The sequence below is a fragment of the Vespa crabro genome, chromosome 3 (genome assembly GCF_910589235.1).
Source record: "Vespa crabro chromosome 3, iyVesCrab1.2, whole genome shotgun sequence".
NCBI lineage: Eukaryota > Metazoa > Arthropoda > Insecta > Hymenoptera > Vespidae > Vespa > Vespa crabro.
In genome coordinates, this window is record NC_060957.1 from 1,698,384 (window position 1) to 1,704,248 (window position 5,865).

Consider the following 5,865-nt stretch of genomic DNA (forward strand, 5'->3'; position numbering starts at 1 on the left):
TCGGCCATAAACATTAACCCGTACAAAAGGGGGTTGCGATGGTCGAGTTAAAGAGATTAGAGTTTCGAGTGTATGTATGTATATGAAATAAAGAGAGAGAGAGAGAGAGAGAGAGAGAGACAGACAGAGGAAGAGAAGAATAAAGAGAGAGAGAGAGAGAGAGAGAGAGAAAGAGAAGAATAAAAAGAGAGAGAAAGACAGACAGAGAAATAGAGCTTACGATCTAGCATCTGAATCACGTTCTATGATCATATCACTGGCGTTATGTATATCGCAGGTGAGCGTGAAGCGGATAAAGGTGAAATCTTTCCTCCCCCCCCCCCCCCGAGAGAAAAGAAAAGAAACGAAAAACTAAAAAGGAACGAAGAAAGAAAGAAAGAAAGAAAGAAAGAAAGAAAAAAAAAGGGAACATAAAACGAAATCTTTGTGGCACCATTGAAGGCACCTTCCGGGTCTCCTCAAAACATACGAGTCATCTTTTGAACCCCAAATCTGGACCTCTGGTTCATCTACGAGCAACATTATTCCCTTAGACCTTTGATCCGGTTGTTGAGAAGGAAACAAAAAAAGAAAGAAAAAAAAGAAAAAAAAAGGAGAATATAAAAGAAAGGAAAAAGAAGAAGAAGAAGAAGAAGAAGAAGGAGAAGAAGAAAAAGAAATAAATGAAAAAAGAAGGGAAGAGTCTTAATAAACACGTCTTACAACATAGAACGAAGTGCATAACCAGCACGAGCCAAAAGCATGGATGAATTGGATGATGGAAGCTTTGTGCATGTATATATACATATATATATATATATATATATATATATATCTATGTACGATACATACATATGTATATAAGTGTGTTGAGATACACGTGGTTACTTCTACGATTGCTCTGTCTCTCTCTTTCTCATTTCTCTACCCATCGAGTAACACGGAACACAATGGATAAATGAGATTTTTTGCGAACGATTGAGATCCGTGAGTAGGATGAGAGAGAAGAGTTGGAGTGGGGGAGAAGGGAACAGGAGTCGATACTTTCCCTTGGGAGGGATGGAACGAGAAAGAAAGAAAGAAAGAAAGAAAGAGAGAGAGAGAGAGAGAGAGAGAGAGACTATGATAGGGTGCATCCCCCAAGAGCGAGGGCTCGAAGAAAGGGTTGACAGAGGAGGCTTTTAATACTTGCGGTACGTACTGCCATTGTCGATAAAACGCATCGACTGAATTACCATAAATACAAGTACGCTGTGTTAAGAGAAGGAAAGGGATAAAAAGATAGAATGAAAGAATGAGATAGACAAAAGAGCACGATGACGACGGCCGATTCACGATGCCTGATAGCGATGTTGCTACTGCTGTTATTACTGGGTTTTACTGATGTTAGTAGATGGTTGTAGTAATATTGGTGATAGTGACTGAAAATCGGAGAAAAGGTTACTTCGACGATCTTAACAAACGTAGGGAGAGAAAAAGAGACGGATAGAAAATACAGATAGACTTTATTGAGTTTTTACGATGCGAGACGTTACAATGGGACTGCTTACATTATCCAAGAGTTCCTGAGATTTTTCTGGTATTCCCTCTCATGGTACGATCTCTCGAATATAAATATATCTAAAGGGTTGGGTGGGGTGGAAGATGGGGGATATAAAAGATGGCCATTAATGATCAATGAATAGAAAATTCTTGATTAAAGATTTCATCGATATACAGATAAATAGTTTTATTGATTTTTTTTTATCTCCCTCTTTTGTTTTTCCCTCTTTTTTTATTCTTTTTTCTTTCTCAAAGGATCATTCGAAGAATCGTACGAATTCGTTCAATCGTTCATCCAACGACGTAAAAGAAAAAGAGAGAGAGAGAGAGAGAGAGAAATAAGAAGAAAATTATCGAGTAAATTTCTTCGATTCTCACCGTGTGTCGGACGTGACTCTCGCATAGTGCCGATAGTACAATAGTATAAATAGCCCTTCTAGTACGTTGCGCCGTTCCTAAGACAAAGTATCAAGATAGAAGGGGTTGTAGAAGTCCGGGCACAAAAAGGCGCTATTAATTATGACAGGTTGATGTACGAGCCTTGCACACGGAGCCAGGCGAATGAATTCGATCCTGTTCAAAGAGAATGAGAGAGAAGGATAGAGATAGATAGATAGATAGATAGATACAGAGAGAGAGAGAGAGAGAGAGAGAAAGAGAGAGAGAGAGAAAAGGGTCTCGTCATATCTCGAAGGGCGTTCACGAAGAAAACGTATCTGCAAAAGTAAATCTTTAAATTTTCCTTCTAAAGCCGTTCGCCTTACTTAATTCACGTGATGATTTAACATCGCTTCCGTAGGTGTACTTGAAGGAAAAAAAAAAAAAAAAAAGAAAAAAGAGAAAAGAAAAAGATCAAGGAAATGGAAAATATATTCTGTTTCGAACATATTCCTTCTTCTTATTATTTTCCCAGTAAGAAAGATCGGATCCCAATGAGAAATGCGGCATTAAGAGTGACCGATAAAAATCGGCGATCATTCTCGGCAGGCCGCAATCTCGACACGCTGAATACAAAGTGAGAGGCGTTACGATGCGTGTAATAAGATCGTAATCTCGTGCCGTGGAATAATAATTGGCGTTACACTTTGAAGAGGCCCGAGATACGATAGAAGTGGGAGGAGGAAGAATGTACAAGACGTAGGTATCTCGGTGCCAATGGTAGAGCGTAAGAACGAGTTGGAAAAATTGAAAGCAATAACCCATTGAATCGTTTCTCTGATAGCATCCAAAAAAGAAAGAAAGAAAGGAAAAAAAAAAAAATAAAAAGAAAGAAAAAAAATAAAGATATAAGAAACAAAAGAAAAATGATAAAAAAAAAAAGAAAAGAAAAAAAGAAAAGGGATAGTCGAAAAAAATAAAAGGATGAGCTAATTCATTACGTATGTTGGAGCGAGATAAAACGAACATGATTGTTGTTAATGGAAAGGATTTGAAAAAAGATATATATGTATATATCTATATATATATATATATAGAAAGAGAGAGAGGGAAAAAAGAAAAAAGAAAGGACGAGAAGAGGTCATCAAAACATTCGTGATCTAATCCATTACGTATGCTAAGGAAGAGAATCTCGATGAAACTGTACTATTATAAATGTAGCTCCCTTGTTTTCCTGGTTTCGAGTTTACAAATTGGCAAACTGCCGACAAGGATGACGACGAGGAGGACTACAACTACGACGACTATAACGACTACGACGACTACGATGACTACGACGACGACGACGACGACGACGACGACGACAACGACGGTGCAAGATTTCGACACCGGAGTGCGAGAGCGACGGACACACCTAATTAGGGGAGGCCTTGGTGTCGTAGGGAGATAATTAATTGGGACGCGGATTAATGCCAGAGGATTAATCCATCCGTGCTACTTGACGTTGGGCTTTTCTCTCGCGTATTCTCTCTCTCTCTCTCTTTCTCTCTCTTTCTTTCTCTTTTTCTTTCTCTTTCTCCCCCTCTCTCTCTCTCTCTCTTTTTCTCTTTCTGTTTCTCTCTCTCTCTCTCTCTCTCTCTCTCTCTCTTTCTGTCTCTGTTTCCGTCTCTGTCTCTCTGTCTTCAAGGCTGGGGATAACGCAAGCCTTTCATCCTGTAGTACATAATTTTACTTTCTTTCAAAATTACTCTACGAACGGAGATACCCTCGCGGTGAGATAAAAGCGAAAGGATTGGATAGGAGGACGATGTCACTTTGATGTAGCTAAAGTTAATTAAATAATTGGTAAATTTTCGCGATAATTACGATTATTTACGTAAATTAAAAATCTAAAATTATTTTATTTATTTCATGTTATGACTAAATGATTCGGATGTTATATAAAATATGTCGATAAATACTTTTTATCAAGCCGATAAAATGATGCGAAATTTTTTATCGGTTTCTTTTATTTTTTTTTTTTCTTTTCTTTTTTTTCTTTATTTGTTTTTTTTTTTGTATTATTTTATTATAAACACGTTATATTAATTATTATTTATATAAGTACATATTCAAAATGATAATAATGTAATAATATATATATGTACATACATTTATACATACATACATATATATATATATATATATATATATATATATATATATAGGGGAAATAAAGAGAGAGAAAGAGAGAAAAATAAATAATAATTCTAGAGATATTTAATCTCTAAAATTAAATTACAAAAAAATAAAAAGAATCAAATAATTGTCGAAATTATTATGATTCAATTAGAAAGGAATTATCGAAGGTTGATCATTTGAATGTTCAAAGGTTTGAAAGAATCATTGGCTCGTCGAAAATCAATTAAGTCGCGAAGACGAGCTGACTTCGCCCCATCGTTCGTTCATTGAAAATTATTACAGCACTCGTGAATGTATTGCGCCGATGTAAATCTTGGCGAGGTGCGAGACTGTAAAATATGAAGAAAAAGAGAATGAAGAAGAAGAAGAAGAAGACGAAGACGAAGACGAAGACGAAGACGAAGAAGAAGAAGAAGATGAAGAAGAAGAAGAATAAAGCCGAGCTCAAGCCGGGTTTATCTTTGGAAAATGGCGTGAAAGGCAGGATAGCGAGAGATTCTCTCTCTCTCTCTCTCTCTCTCTCTCTCTTTTTCTCTCTCTCTCTTTCTCTCTCTCTTTCTCTCTTTCATTTTCTTTCTCCCGGTTACACAGAGAAACGTAGACATATACATACAAAGCTTGTTTCTTCTTTCTTACCTCGCTTCGTTAAAAGATTCCTGAGTAGTGAAGAAACGAACGCGGCCATCGCGCATCGTAGGAAGGAAGGAACGAACGAATGAACGAACGAACGAACGGATAGACGGATAGACGGTACAGCTCGGCATATGCCATATGGCTAATGGCTTCCGCGTTGCTGAGCGTCATTGATAGCGCGAGACAAGCCGCAAGCATGGTGTCAAGGATCGCATTCGTGGCTCTTGTTACCGTGTACTCCGTTAAGCGGACATATTCTTCCAGGTTCAAGATCGCGATTCTTCCGAGATATTCCTTCTCTCTCTCTCTCTCTCTCTCTCTCTCTCTCTGTGTTTCTCTCCCTCTCTATCTCTATCTCTATCTATTTATCTATCTCTTTCTCCCTCTATCTCTCTCTCTTTTTTTCTATACCTTTCTCAACTGAGTTGTTTAAAGAAAATAAAAGAGAAAAAGGAAGAAGGACGAAGAAGGTACCCATATAGGTACTATAATATAATACATGGACGTCGAAGGGACCGTTAAGAATCACGAACACACAGCTGGTCATCGACTTTCCCGAAACGAAACGACATCGTCATCGTCGTTCGTCGATACCAGAACAACGAGATTTTACATCGGTGTGATGCATATATTAAATAAATGTAGGTAGAAGAGGAGATAGGTAAGTAAGTACGTGTAACATAGAGGAAGAAGATGAGACCATGAATTTCTCTCTCTCTCTCTCTCCATATACACACATACATATATACATCTATATATATATATATATGTATATGTGTTAAAGAGAGAGAGAGAGAGAGAGAGAGAATGATCGTACGAGTCGGCCATCTTCATTTCCACCGAGTAGATATATCGACTTCGTCGTCGTCGTCGTCGTCGTCGTCGTCGTCGTCGTCGTCATCGTCGTCGTTGTCGTCGTCGTCGTCGTTGTAGAGTGACGACCGATCGTTTCCTGGTATAAATATGCAACGTGTCACCCGGGGGGTCAGCTCGGATTCCTCGACGGTCGGATGCGTGCGTGAGCTCCGAACGAGCGAAGCCAAAGCCAAAGCGAAAGCGATGAGGAGCCGTGCAAGCCCGACTGTTTCTCTCTCTCTCTCTCTCTTTCTCTCTCTCTCTCTCTTTCTCTCTCTCTCTCTCTCTCTCTCTCTC

General features: G+C 38.5%; 1 long non-coding RNA gene across 1 annotated transcript; it reads right to left on the minus strand.

Annotated features, from left to right (window-relative positions):
- Positions 1–868: 868 nt before the first annotated feature.
- LOC124422586 lies at positions 869–4,930 on the minus strand. The gene is made up of 3 exons (XR_006941886.1): positions 4,717–4,930; positions 1,900–2,094; positions 869–1,599 (listed from the first exon to the last, which is right to left on the minus strand). It is a non-coding gene; the product is annotated as an uncharacterized LOC124422586 (long non-coding RNA).
- Between the last annotated feature and the right edge of the window lie 935 nt (positions 4,931–5,865).